The sequence below is a fragment of the Lolium rigidum genome, chromosome 5 (genome assembly GCF_022539505.1).
Source record: "Lolium rigidum isolate FL_2022 chromosome 5, APGP_CSIRO_Lrig_0.1, whole genome shotgun sequence".
Classification (NCBI taxonomy): domain Eukaryota; kingdom Viridiplantae; phylum Streptophyta; class Magnoliopsida; order Poales; family Poaceae; genus Lolium; species Lolium rigidum.
The window spans coordinates 242,406,585-242,422,070 of NC_061512.1; the positions used below are offsets into that span (position 1 = coordinate 242,406,585).

General features: G+C 45.0%; 1 long non-coding RNA gene across 1 annotated transcript; it reads left to right on the forward strand.

The window, feature by feature from the left end:
* Positions 1-2,462: 2,462 nt before the first annotated feature.
* Positions 2,463-3,800, forward strand: LOC124651445. The gene is made up of 3 exons (XR_006987409.1): positions 2,463-2,515; positions 2,929-3,013; positions 3,371-3,800. It is a non-coding gene; the product is annotated as an uncharacterized LOC124651445 (long non-coding RNA).
* Positions 3,801-15,486: the final 11,686 nt, after the last annotated feature.

Below are 15,486 nucleotides of genomic sequence, written 5' to 3' on the forward strand. Positions count from 1 at the left end.
AAATAAAGAAACGGGTAAAAGAAAAAAAAAACGCAACCTCCTCCTCAATAGGTCACGCACGCAACCGCCTCCTACCCAGCAGTTCCCCCAAATCTCGTTCCGAATAGGCAGGGCGCAGGTGGCGGCGATGGGGGTCGAAGCCTCGGAGGAGAAGGGAGATGCTGGCGGTGGAGGTCAAAGGAGAAGGGATCTGGGCGGCGCTCGCGAACGGAGGTTGGGGCAGGCACTGGTCGAGGTCGGAAAGATGGGAGATGGTTGAGGTCGTAGATGGGTGGATGTGGGGGCATGCAGCGGTGGAGGTCGGAGGAGATATGAGGAGGGTGGCGCGGGATCGAGGAAGCTGTGGAGGAGGGCGGCAACAACGACGAGGAGGTGGGAGGAGAGCGGCGACGGCGGAGGTGAGTGGAGTAGACGAGTGGGAAAAATTTCTGCGGCTCCACCACTTTCTTTCCCCCGTTCATCACAGCGAGCGCAGGCGATGACTACAAGATTGGTCCGTCCTTTCACCTGCCATCGATCTACCATAATTTCTCAAGAATTTAAGGTACATGTTTCAATGTCTTCCAGTTCCGATCCGTATCAAGGATGCTCTCTCCGTTTTGTTTTCCATGGAAATTTCGTAAGAATCTGTAGCATCTGGATATGCATAAACAACTGTATTCTACCTGGTTAATTATTTCTGTGTGTTGGTTTTGTTAGTGGATGGTTTATGGGGTTATGCAGTCAATTGAATCTTAGTAGAGCGAGCAGGCTAAGTTGCTTGACTTTGGAAGGATAGTGAGAGCACCTTCCAGTCATCACATGGAAACATGGTTGGGCACTTTGACTCAATGGCCATGACAATGGATGTGCAGCTTCAAGGCATGATATCTTTGTTTGCCCTCCATGTGCTTACTGTTTTTTCCTTCCGGCTGTTTGTTTAAGGTTCAGAAATGAAGGATGACATGTTCTTTTAAATCTTAGGCTAAGGACATGATCATAATGACAAAGAAGTCATGAAATTCATTTATTTCAGCGGTAAGAGAAGGATTCACGTGAGGAGACAAATAGTGGGTGTCGAGACCAGCAACCTTGCTGTCTCCACACCATCTCCAGGTATAGTGGTTCCTTACCAAAACGTTTTTGCTCTACTATTGTGGTGTATTATAAATAAATATTGTGAGTTAGGATGCACACTGATATATATTGTGATCCCTAATTTTTTTAATTTTGCTTTTACTGATTTGTTCTTATGGTTTAGGGTGCACACCCACAACTCACCTTGGATTATTAAGGCGAGTTTCCCTCTCCGATGCATTTCCACTTTATGCTTTATGTTATTTCATAATGAATTTTGGGTTCATGCTTACGTTATAGCAATGGCACACCATTTTATCATGCAAATGAACAGGTTATACTATCCTATAGTATTACTGCCCCGTGATGATTAATTACGAGAACAACGATAAATATGATGCACCTGTTTTTTCTAATAATGATGGCTGTATATAGTTTCATGTTTTTTTTTGAAAGGAATACGGTAGGGGAAGCTCCTACAGTGTTTTTTTTAATAATAAGAACCCAATTCCGCGTCCGTGGAGACTTGAACCTGGGTGGCTGGTTTGTACATCCACTTCCCTAACCAAATGAGCTAAGCTCACTTCTTTTTCATGTTTTTTCTTGCTATGGTAAATTCTGGGCTGTGATTTCTTTGTCGCATGAAGACATTAGAAAATTCTGAAGCGCCTTTCCCTTTTGTCTTTGCAATAGTTTGTTGGACGCTCATGAGCGACAATGCTAGCGAGGCTGCTCAAGGAACATATTTGGTTGCTACGATTCATAAAATTTGATGGGTATATTAGGTTACACTTAGATTTGGATGTACTAATTTATCTTTTTTTGTTTATCTTTATTTACACCGGCTCATACAACTTTATGGATATGAAACTATTTACTCTTGTGTTACCTGATCTGAAAATCTTCCCTTGATATGCGGGTTTACTACTATTTTACATTCTGGGTTCATTCTGATCCAACCTAACCGACCAAATGGATTTGACGTGTTATTCATGTCAGGTTAGTGTGTGTCTTCATTTGTGGCAAACCACAAATAACCGAATTGTATAAATAGAGTCCTACCTGATAGCCTTATTTCTCATGTCGCTCAAGCTGCTGTTATTTTATTTTGGCTGCAGTAAAGTGTTCGTAATTTCCCCACTATTATTTTTTTGCATTATCTACTAATAAATTTTCTTGTAGGATATTATTAAAAATAATCAATTTACAAATTGATTAGTGGTTTACTGCAAGGCAATAATCCCTAAACTGAAATCACCTTGGCTGCAAAGTTTAATAACTTTTCTTGTTATCTTCTTCACTAACAGGTGCTATAGGAGATAAGGAGTTTCTATTTACTATTCTGGCATTCTGAGAAGTTGTTCCACTGGAAGAAGGAGCTCCAGTTTCATGATGCATACGAAGACATTATCCACCAGGTATATTTCACTTGCGCGAGGAGCTCCATTTGATGAAACAGGTTAAGGCATCATCCACCATGTATATTTTGCTTCTGCATAAGCTTCAACCAGTTTTATCTACAATTGTCTTTATTTTTGTCTCCAATATATCTTATTTGCTGGCTACGAAGTACCAGTTGATATATCACTTGTATTACTTTCCGGATTGTCCGGCTGCCAAATCCACATTTCTCGCTCTACGGACATGCCAAGGCATCATCCACCATGTATATTTTGCTTCTGCATAAGCTTCCATCAGTTTAATCTACATTGGTCTTCATTTTCTCACAAGATATTTTTCTCCCAACGTACACATTTCCTCTCCAATTTAGTTTATCTGTTGGTTACGAAGTACCAGCTGATATATCACTTGTATTATTACTTTCCAGATCATCTGACAGGCTGCCAAATCTACGCTTTTTTTTTTCTCTAGGGCGTCTGTTCAGCCACAATGGACTTTGATTGTTGAATACTCAAAAACTTCTTGCATTCATCAGAGCCAGCTCCAAAAAAGAGAGGTAATCACACATATCATACCTTGTCGATATCATTATTTTATGAAAACACATGAAAGTTAGTGGCATGGTTATTGAGTTGCTGTATAGTCGCGGTATAGTCGCTGTATAGTCACCGAGTCGTTTTCCAAAAATGGTGGCGACTCGCGACTATACAGCGACTTATGGCGACGAGACATGTTTTTTGGTCGATTATACATGAGTCGCAGGGTTTGGCGACTCACTTTTGAGTCGCGACTCAAAAACCATGGTTAGTGGTAATGCTTGATGTGTGAGTGCATTTCCTAATACTTTTCATTGAATTAATCATTCTTTGATGTGCTTTATGCTATTTGGTTGTTCTTTCTCCAAACAAAATAGATAAAAAATGTCTATCTTGGAGGCACAGAGTTATTTGAGAATGTCTTTTTGGGAGCACCTATTTGGTGAAAAAGGTTTGTGGTTTGTTTCTCCACTCTTATATACAGTTTAATTCATCCTCCAAATAATTCGTCATGGCTCATTTGTACACACTACCATACTACTTTTAGTTTCTGAAAAAATACTCTCTTGTTGTTTAAATGCTTTAGTGATCATCTTAATATCAATTACTGCTGATAAGCTGCTGTGCAAATAATCAATAACTTCACCTGTTATGGTAAGTTCGCTGGTCCCAGATATTCCTAAAATGCTAAATCATTTGTTTGGTTGATGTAGATTTTAGTTTTTGTTTATTGTCCGTATTGATAATAGTAATAGAATTGTTGAACTTTCTTCCAAAACTAAATTATTATCTCTTCTGAAGTTCAAGGTTTACCGACGATGTCTCTTTTGAAGTTACACCCGTGCATCCGGAGGTCTGCTCTTTCAGTATAATTGCTCAAGCTCTTCGCCAAGCATGTCTTGCTTTTGTAGCTATTTTCAATTTATGTTGCAAAATGCTGCAAAATGTAAACATGTACATATTCTTTTGTAATACGTTCTGGTTGCTTCGCGCTCCATAATTTCATGATATGTCTGTTCCAGAGATCATTTTGAGTTTTCTGTGAACCTAAGCACAGCGAGGGTTCGCAATTCAGCAATGGCCGGTAGTAAGATAAACATGAATACAAGCTGAGCAATTGATCCATATTTGCCACTAGGAAGCCAATCCATACTTGTCAATACGCGTTGTGATTGGATTGCACAACACCGGTGAGGAGGCGCCCCATGGGGCGCCCCAACCACTAGTATAAGTGTAACCACGCATGCCATTTATGATCATTTATGGCGCTATTAACTCTTTATAACAAACTTTCTTATTTTCTTCCAATTTGCATATTATAATGGATAGAACTTTAAAATGTACCAATGCAATAATACTTCCATATAATTAAACATCAATTTTTTATGATAAAGTCAAACAGGCTATTTTTCCTGATACATCGGCGCTCTAATAATCCAACATGAGTCCCGAAGATATGTGGAAATAAATTTTTTTTCTTAAATGTACGCTTCCAAATATTATTGCATGGAAGAAAAATAAATAGCATTGCATATGTGTGTGCTATGGACGATCTCAACGAGCAAAAAAAAAGAGTAGTTCTAAAGTTGAGCTTGTGACAAAAGTCTTGACCTATGTTCGCATGAACTTGGGTTTAAATGCATTTTTTTTCTCTTAGGTGTAAGCAAAGAGAAATTCCTAGATAATATGACTATCGATCTTGCATGTCGGCAATGTTAACAAGGAATAAAGATACTATATGGAATCATGCTATCCTCGTGAAGTTACATACGTTGGATTATCATGACCAAGTTGGCAAAGGTCTTCCTTTGCATCCTAATGTTGTGAACAACGCTTACCTGTGAAAAATAGCTGTAGCTACCCTTGTGGGTTTGGTAAAACAATTAGTAACCAATGATGCATTTGTTTTCAGTTGTGCAATTTACCTTATGTTATGTGAAAATGTTATTTGGGCAGTATATCCTAGTGCCCAATGTAACTAACTATTGTAAAATTGCATGCAAATTTTCTTTTGTATGAGGTTATGTGTTTGGATGTTTAGTAAATAGAGACAAAACATTTGGTAGGTGTCCTCGAAACTTTGGCAGGGTTATTGGCACTTTTGTGGTCAAATGTCCTTTTTGTTCCTAGCATGACCAGGGTTTATGGGTTCGCTTGATTATTCTCTCTTTTAAGTTGTAGTGGATAAATAGTAATTCATCAATAAGATATGAGGATGCAAAATAATAGATAAGTAAGATAAGCTTTCACATGGATATCACGTCCTAACATAGAGATGATGCAACACATCTCTCTTATACTCCACGAGAAAGGGAAACTTCATGCAATCTTGTATTAAGAATTAACAGAGCATAGCAATAAATACTTTGACATGATATTTGAATATTAAATATGCTAACTTGAACCAACAAGATCATCACTAGTATTATTCTATAAACGTATATGAATTTAAAGATATATATTGTGTGTTTGATATCTAATAACATCACATGTATACAAATTTAAAGATATATAATTTACTTTCTGCACACTTATTTGATTGGCTTAGTATTACTCTATAAACGTATGCAACTTAAACCAGACAAAAATGTTCGCCCACGGTCTACCCGATCAGCAGAGTCCGGAATTCACCGGTAGTACCACACGCCCACCTTGATCTCGACACAGTTGCCCACGTAGCACTCCACCGTCAACTGCACCGGCGCAAGGAGCCAGTCTCATGCCCATGTGTCTGTAGGTCCCTGGAGCTAGGCCACAAGGACGCCCTAGCCGCCGTCAAGACCGCTTCGCCGAACGCCGCGTTAGCGTAGCCGCTGAAACACGAGAGGAGGACATTGGCAGTGGAGCGTTGTTCTTGCCGAGTGCACATGAACACCACGAGCAAGAACGCCCGCCAAGGATTGCCTCACCCCCCAGATCACCACCGCCACAGATCTAGATCAAGGCTCCCACGATCCTCCTCAAATCGCCGCGATCTCCATGGACATTAGGCAGAAGACGACAACCCAATGGATGCCCCGCCACCGCCATCACCGGAGCCCGCCCGAACTATTTCGGAGGCACCTCAGGCGGGGGCAAGACGAGGGGGAGATGGGAGTCGCCCCCCATGTTGCCAAAGGAGGGGGCCCAATCATGACATATGTACATGATAAAAAGAAAAGACCTCATTTGCCACATAAATTGAGGATTTTCATGTACACCGTTAGATGCCCATCCAGGGGCCCACATGAGTTTGGTGGTGTAAGGAATATCCTTTTTTTTCTTTAATGATTTTTTTTCTTGGAAGAATGCAAGGATCGATTGTCACGTGCGCTATTGATCACCCAAAAAGTAAGTTGGAATGAAGCCCGGTGATCAGGGGGTACGTGAGCACCACCTGAGTACTCGACACGTGTCTAACGGCATCCAATAATCCGTTAGCACTTTACACAACGAATGAAGACACTTTACGTTGTTGCGCGTGTGGAGGATGGCCAACGCCTTTTGCCGATGCGATACTTCTTCAACTGCTGCTCCGTTTCCCCAATTTTGTCGTCTGCTCTTGCCATTGTTGCTCTTCAACTGGCGGGCGGAGAAGACAATCCTCGTCTCCATGGCGCTCTGGCGTCACCTGCACTGCTCGGCATCCTCCAACTGCGTGTCGGCCACCGCGCCGACGTCGATGGAGGAAATCCAGGGGAGGTAAGCACGACCACCGCGCCAAATCGATACAACGGCGGATGACAGCGCTGCCGTTGTGCAGGCACGTGAGGTCGAGTGGGCGACGGGGCTGGCTCCACCGACGATTCCGGAGTTAATCCTCTCCGGCGCGAGCCGCGAGATGGAGTGCTGGTGGCTCCCGATGGGTGTCGATGCCGAATGAATCGCGTGATGTAGGCCTCACGAGATCGAACCAGCACGTGGTGCGGCGGGGCGCTGCGCGCGGCTGCCGGCTGGGAGCGGAGCTGGGTGGCGTCTACGAGGATAGCATGGGCAGCGGAGTAAGGCGCTGCAAGGTCCTGGCGGCGGTGCTGCAAGGCGCGCATACATGGAGAGCAGCGCGTTGAAGGGGAACCGCACGAGGCCGTGGTCGAGGAACCCGTTCCTGAGCGCGAAGGCGTGGGCCTCGCGGCCGAGGCGGTGGTTGATACGTCCAAAACGTATCTACTTTCCCGAACACGTTTGTTATTGTTTTGCCTCTAATTTGTGTATTTTGGATACAACTAACACGGACTAACGCTGTTTTCAGCAGAATTGCCCTGGTGTCTTATTTTTGTGCAGAAAATCAACTCTCAGGAAAATCCCCGGAAATAATTGCAATGGGTCTATTTTTACAGAAGACCCACGGAGCCAGAAGACGTGACGGAGGGGGGCCACGAGGCGCGCACACTGACATAGGCATCCCCAATGGGCCTGCCGAAGATGGTACCCGGGGTTTACTGAAGGCCCACGACCCGAAGGATAAGAAGAATCGGAAGCCCAAATTATTATTAAGGAAAGCTAGAGTTGTATTAGGAAGCAATACTTGTAATCTTGCGGGATGAGTTGGAAACCCTCCCGGACTCTGTAACTTGTGTATTACGAATCCCTCGGCTCCGCCTCCTATATAAGGGGGAGTCGAGGGACAAAGAAAGGATCGATTCATTGTCTCACGCAACCTAGTTTTTACATCGTCGAGTACTTTTCGGCTGAAACCTTCGAGATCTACTTGCCCTCTACTTCCAACTAAACCCTAGTCTACAATACGTAGGCATTGATAAGTTAATCCCTTGTCAATTGGCGCCGACCGTGGGGATTAGAGGTGTCAAGGACCTGATCTCGATGGCACGTTCAAGATCGTCGACTTCGTCAACTGCAAGCAACGCGATGGACAGAGGTAAACAGATCGAAACCAGTCTAGTTGATTTTGTACCTCACCCGCCCTCCCGTTTGGATGCATATGCATATCTGGAGGAGCCCATGGAGATGACGTTCGGAAAGTTCCACTTCCGCGTCGGGAAAGAAGGAGCGTATCGTCTCGAAATTCCGATCTCGTCGGGATTATCAGCGGTCGATCCCGATTTTTCGAGTTCAACATTGTCAATCGAGTCAAGCGATGATGAGATTTCGTCGCCACGCTTCATCAGCACCAGGGCAAGTGAAAAGCTCGCCAAGATCTTCAGCGACATGTCCTTCGAGTCGTCTGCGGACTCTGATATAAGCAACGACTCGAGCAACGTCGACAGCTTCAACTTCATCGACAAATCCACGACTATTGTAAAGGTCTTCACCAATCTATATGATGGTGTCACCAATCCCGAAAAATATCATCAGATCTACGCAATTGGAGAACCAAACCGGCCAGAACCGGCGAGGTCAGAGGCTTTCGACGATGCGGGAAATCCGTATGTCGATCCCGAGGTTTGGGAACAAAATATATCGGACCTGGAACACGAGAGATGGTGCGATTTCCACAGGCAGTGTGGGATCGAGTTGCAAGAGCTATTGATGGTACAGAACCAATGACCATTACGGCAACACCTGAGGAGCTACAAGCGTATCAATATAGACTTGCACGTACCAGGAGGGAGCTCGAGAAGCAGAAAATCGAGTTAGACAGGAGGCAAGAAGCAGCCTCCGCATCAAGCAGGCGAAGAGCAGAGCTAAGCCGACATTCAGGAACTTCAGGAGACAGTCACAGAGAAGCTCGAAGGAGAGCAAGATCTCGGCTGCAAAATATACCTGAAGTAGAGAGAGAAAACTTAGTTCAAAACCTCGACATGTCTTTTATGTCAATCGACACGAGGTGGAATATCATTCCCAAAACACCGGAAGCTGGGTATATGGCGACGCAAGCCTTTATCCACGCATCCAGGCCACCTCCCGGAGATCCAAGAGAAGCATTGTACAATATGACCATGGCAGGAGTCGGAGCCATGGGGACGGCGTTCGTAACTCCGCCTCCCGAAGGATCAGCAAGGCAAAATAGTCCACGACCCGCTGCAGCAGCACCAGGTCCCGAGAGAACAAGTGGAGCACGAGACACAGCAGCACAAGCACGGGTGGACAGAGCACGACAAAATAGAAGGGAACATCGACACTCCCCAGAGATAGATGATGAGGATATGTGTGGGCTACCGTGTTTTACACGAAGGGTCCGGAAAACTCGAGTTCCTTCAGGGTTTAAATTACCCGATAATTTCAAAAAATTCGACGGCCTGCAAGATCCAGAGGATTGGCTAGTCGATTATCTCGAGACGGTGAAGCTGATTGGAGGAACCAGAGCAACGGCCATGCAGAGCATCCAAGTACATCTAAGTGGAGCCGCGCGATCTTGGATAAAGAAGCTTCCTCCGGGTTCCATCGACAGCTGGGAGAGTTTTGAGGATGTGTTCGTCAAGAACTTCCGATCTACCTGCAAAAAACCCGCGTCGTTAGAAGAGTTGAGATCGTGTCGACAAAAGCATGATGAGTCAATGAGAAAGTACATCCAAAGGTGGAACATCATTAAAAACTCGGCAGAGAACATATCTGACGAGAGAGCGATAGATGCGTTTGTAGCAGGAATTCGGCGAGGAGACTTTGTCGAGGACTTGGGGAGAACTAACCCAAGGACAGTATCAGCATTAATGGAGATAGCAAACAGGTGGGCAGATGGAGAGGATGCTGTTCACAATAAACGGCACAGGTCTCCTGAAGAGGACCGCAGTCGAAATTTCCAAAATAGGCGACGATTTTCTCGACAGTACTCGAATTATGACGCTCCTGGTCAAATCTCGGCTGGATTTCGAGCAAACGCTGGAGGAGGCAATAGAGATGACTATCAAAGAAGTAGCGAGCAGCGAGGTGACAATAGAGATGATTCTCGAAATAATAGGCAAAATAGTGGCCCAAGGTTCCAGAGACCTTTCGTGTCCCCTGAGGACATGATGAACGGGCCGTGTCAGATGCATTTTTATATCAACAACAATGGAAAAAGACAGTCAGGACATCTGCAGAAGGACTGTCGAAATTTTCAAGCAATGCTAAGGTTCACGGGGCAAGCCAATGCTCAAGCGACAAATAGAAATCCTCAAGGGCCTAGGAGTGAGATCCACTTACCACCTCCTCCCGCAATTACGGACGAAAATAGGCACCAACTCAGAATAGCGGCAGCACCACACCCACCTCCATACGTGGACCCCAATTCCAACGGCGTGGTCTCAATGATTCAGAAGGGAAGGCCGTCTAACAGGGCTCAGAAAGTAATCTCGCGACAAGTGTTCATGGCAGAGAAAATGCCTCCACCAACGGTTGAGTACCTAAATTGGTCGGGACAGGATATTGGTTTCACAATAGCGGATCACCCGCAGCAAGTTCCTCGACCAGGGCAGTCAGCACTTATTTTGCCCGCAGTGATCGCAGGATTCGATGTATCTCGAGTGTTGATAGATGGAGGGAGCAGCTTAAACCTTATGTATGCAGATACATTAAGGAAGATGAACATATCCTTGGCAAACTTAAAACCAACTGACACGCGTTTCCATGGTATCACGCCAGAGAAGCCAAGTTACCCGTTGGGGAGGATCAATCTCGACGTTCAGTTTGGGACCCAAGAAAATTACAGAATAGAAAGGCTGGAGTTTGAAGTCGTGGATTTCCCGTCGCAATATCATGCTTTGTTGGGACGACCAGCATATGCCCGGTTTATGGCGGTACTACATTACACATACCTGTTGTGGAGGCTACCTGGACCGAAGGGGCCAATTACAGTCAAAGGCAGTTTCGCGTTAGCTGATAAATGCGACAAGGATTTTCATCGACTGTCAGAAACTTTCGGGATGCAAGCAGAATATATGGCGTCAAGGCTCACAACTGATTATGATGTGTTACCAGATGTAGGAAGGCCTCTCAGGGAGCCAACCTTTAGTACTACCAAAGATTCCAAGGAGGTGCAGATCCACCCGACAGATCCAAAGAAGACGACGTCCATCGCGACAGACATGGACCTCGCATAGGAAAGCGCGCTCGTCGAGTTCCTCCGTGAGCACTGGAAAATCTTCGCATGGTGTCCAGCCGACATTCCTGGAGTACCCAGGGAACTTGCCGAGCACCACCTAAACTTGGATCCATTAGCGAGACCAATCAAACAACCTTTGCGGCGTTTCTCGGAGCCAAACCGCAAAGCTATGCTATCAGAGATTGATCGACTAAGAGAAGCTGGTTTCATTAAGGAGCTGCATACAGAGGCCACGTGGGTTGCAAACCCAGTGTTGGTCCCGAAGAAAAACACTAAAGTCCTTCGCATGTGTGTCGACTTTACGTGTCTCAACAAACACTGTCCAAAGGATCACTTTCCCCTCCCAAGGATCGATCAAATTATCGACTCCACGGCAGGACGTGAACGTCTTTCCTTCCTGGATGCATACTCTGGTTATAACCAGATCAGATTGAAAGAAGAGGACAAGGTCAAAACAGCGTTCATCACACCTTACGGCGTGTTTTGCTATAGAACAATGCCCTTTGGTCTGAAAAACGCGGGAGCAACATATCAGAGGATGATGCAGAAGTGCTTGGCAACACAGATTGGGAAAAACGTACAAGTATACATTGATGATGTCGTCATAACATCAAAAAAGGGGGCAACGCTAATCGAGGACCTGAAGGAGACTTTTGACAACCTCGACAAATTTTGTCTCAAGCTGAATCCGACGAAGTGTTCTTTCGACGTCCCTGCAGGAGAACTCCTCGGGTTCCTAGTCTCAGCAAGAGGGATTGAAGCTAATCCCGAAAAAATCCAAGCTATCGTAACAATGAGGAAGCCAACAAAGTTGAAAGAAATACAACAGTTAACTGGGCGAGTCGCAGCTTTAAGCAGATTCGTCGCCAGGCTGGGAGAAAAGGCGTTACCGTTCTATGCTTTGATCAAGCAAGGAGAGAAGTTCCAGTGGAACGAAGAGGCAGATAGAGCCTTCAAGGATCTTAAACGCACAATTTCGACACCACCAATCCTGGTGGCGCCGAAAGAGAAGGAACCCCTCATGTTATACATTGCGGCCACACCACAGGTGGTCAGCACAGCACTTGTGGTCGAAAGAGAAGAGGAAGGAAAACTCCATGGAGTGCAGAGGCCGATGTATTTTATCAGTGAAGTTTTATCGCCTTCAAAGCAGCGGTACCCGCAATACCAGAAGCTAGCATATGGAGTGTTCACAACCGCAAGAAAATTGCGGCACTATTTTTTGGCACATCCGATAATAGTGGTCAACGAAGCACCTCTATCCAATATAGTAAACAATCCAGAAGCTACAGGTCGTGTCTCCCTTTGGGGAATAGAACTTTCCCCTCGGGACATCACGTATGAAAAAAGACAGGCAATAAAGTCGCAAATTTTGCCAGACTTCATCGCAGAGTGGATGGAGCTGCAAAATACATGACCCCCAGATTTATCGAGAACCTGGACTATGAACTTCGACGGGTCCAAGAGATTAGAGGGAGCTGGAGCAGGCGTGATACTAATATCACCTGAAGGCGACAAGTTAAAGTATGTTTTACGGATGACGTTCCCAAACGCGTCCAAAAATGAAGCGGAGTACGAAGCTCTCATACATGGGATGAAGATGGCGAAGGCTTGTGGTGCAACTCGACTAAAAATATTTGGCGACTCAAGGTTGGTGGCTCAACAAGTCATGAACCAATGTGATGCAGTCAATGATAGTATGGTAGCATACAAGGAAGTGTATAATGAGCTAGAGAAACTGTTTGATGGATGCGAGGTCAATCACATCAGCAGGTTGAGCAACGATGAAGCCGACGTTCTTGCAAACATCGGGTCGCAATGCCTCGCGATTCCACCAGGCGTATTCTGGGAGGAAATAGCCGAGAGATCTACGAAGCCAAAGAAACCAAAGAAGAAGGAGAAGGATGAGAAACCCTCGGGGGCTCCTAAAGAGGCACTAGAAGAGGAAGAGGAACAGGACCTAGTAATGATGGTGCAGGTTCCATGGATGCAAACGTATATATCATACATATTAAGGAAAGAGATACCCGACGATCCAGTGGAAGCAAGGCGAGTTATTAGACGATCTAAAACCTTTACTGTGGTCAAAGGGAAGCTGTACAAGCGAAGTATTTCGGGAGTGTTACAAAGGTGCGTCACACCCGAAGATGGAAGGATGATTCTGAAGGACGTACACGAGGGAATATATGGTCATCACGCAAGCAGTCGAGCTATTGCGGCCAAGGTTTTCAGGGCTGGATTTTATTGGTTGACAGCAATCGAGGATGCAAAGGAGATAGTACGAACTTGCGACGCGTGCCAGAGATTCGCCGCGAAGCCTCATTCTCCGGCAGCGGAGTTGATGCCAATACCATTGTCTTGGCCCTTTGCTCAATGGGGCCTCGACATGGTTGGAAAGTTACACAAAGCCTCGCCAGGAGGATACGAGTATATGCTCGTCGCCGTCGACAAATTTACCAAGTGGATAGAAGCAAAACCGATAAATTCACCAGACGCAGCATCAGCAATAAAGTTCGTGAAAAGCATTGTTTTTAGATTTGGAGTACCTCATAGCATAGTCACGGACAATGGCAGTAACTTCACATCTAAGGAGTTCAAGGCATACTGCGCAGAAGTGGGCGTCAAATTGCACTTCACGTCAATTGGGCACCCGCAAACCAATGGTCAAGTCGAGAAAGCCAATGGTATCATCTGCAACGGTATCAAGAAGCGCTTGTTAGGACCATTGGAAAAAGCTCGACATACGTGGCCAGAAGAGTTGCAAAGTGTATTATGGAGTATTCGAACAACGCCAAATATAGCGACACAAGAGACTCCATTTTTCTGGTTCATGGAGCTGAGGCAGTACTGCCGATAGAAATAGAGCATGATTCTCCAAGAGTCACAGAATACGATGAAGAAACTTCCAGAAGAGCATTGGAGGATGATGTCGATGCACTTGACGAAGCTCGAGATGAAGTACTATCACGGGTCACCAAGTACCAGCAAGACTTGAAAAATTATCACAGTCGACGTTTGCGGCCAAGATCCTTTCAGGTTGGAGACCTAGTTCTACGACTCAACCAAAACAGCACTGAAAAACTCGAGTCGCCATGGCTTGGACCTTACATCGTCACGGAAGTAATTGAAGGAGGAGCGTACAGGATAAAGGACAAGAAAACAGGAGTTCCCGAGAAAAAACCCCAGGAACGTGGCGCAGCTAAGGCGTTTTTACGCTTAGTGTCGAAATATAGTCCTCCTTTGTAAAAATACAATGTACTGAAACGCCCGCGAGCTTTCAGACGCACTCTTTTCCTTTTCAGGGCACCGAGTGGGGATGGAAAGGTTTTTAATGAGGCGGGCTCGCGGTGCTGCAATATAGTAAAAGATATTGGTGATATACATCTTTCTTCGTCGACAGGCTCGGGGGCTCACAACCCATGACAACAAAATATAAATACTCTCGCAAAATAGAAAATTCATCGAGACGAAAAATATAAACCTGAGCTCCAGCCAAAGGCTCGGGGCCTTTACAAGATAGATTATACTTTACAATATAGACAACTTCATCGTCAGGAAGAATTCGACACAAAAATATACATATGACTTCCCGCAATATAGTATAATTCAGTTGATACCAATATATTATCTATGGATAAACCTTTGTTATTTGCAGCAGTTGTCGTATGCTTAGCATAGCTCCCTTTCACAAAGAACTCAGAGTCCATCTGAAGAAGTTCGTCCAGCATTTCTTCGGCTACAGGAGTTACAACATCGTTGATTTTGTCGATGTTCCTTTTTCGCTTCGACTGCTTGGCCAGACACTTGGCGACAATCTTCGTCAAATCTAATTTTCGGTAGCAGATCTGTATCATAATCATGGCGAATCTTGCTCCAGCAGACAGTTGAGCTCGCACAAAATTATGGATACGAGGGGCATCCCGAAATTTTTCCATTAGAGCAGGAAGAGTGGCCGGTATCTCGTTCCGAGGAAACATTGTACTGTAAACCAAGGACAAAGTTCTGGTACAGAAATCAAGGAACTCACGAACTTGACAGGCGCGGTCCTGAAATCTGACAATTTGTCGGTTGCGTTCTGGAGTGGCCCAGAACAGAGAACCATGGTCAAGTGAAAGATTAACCAGGAGATTTGTCCTTGTATCTACCCTTTGGTCTTCGGCAGCAGTATCCAGAAAGGAACCTATTTGGTGACAGCACAAGAATGTCAAAGGAGGAAACAGGGAAAAAAGCAGAGGAGGTTTTGGTTTGCAAAGCATACCTGTCATATCCAAACTTGCTTCATTCATCAACTCGAGCATAAAATTTTCTCGGGTGGTAGCCTTTGCAGCTTCAGAAATGGCGGCTTCTTTAGCAGCTATGGCTTCTTGAGCCTGTTGCAGGGCAATTTTTTCCCTCTCGGATGATTTTCAAGACTGCTCCATTATTATAAGCGTTTGCTTCTTCATATACTGAAGTTGTTGACGAAGCTCCTCCAAGTCTTGTGCTGAGCCTTTACTCGAAGAGTCTTCACCAAATTCAATATTAATAGGCGTTTTC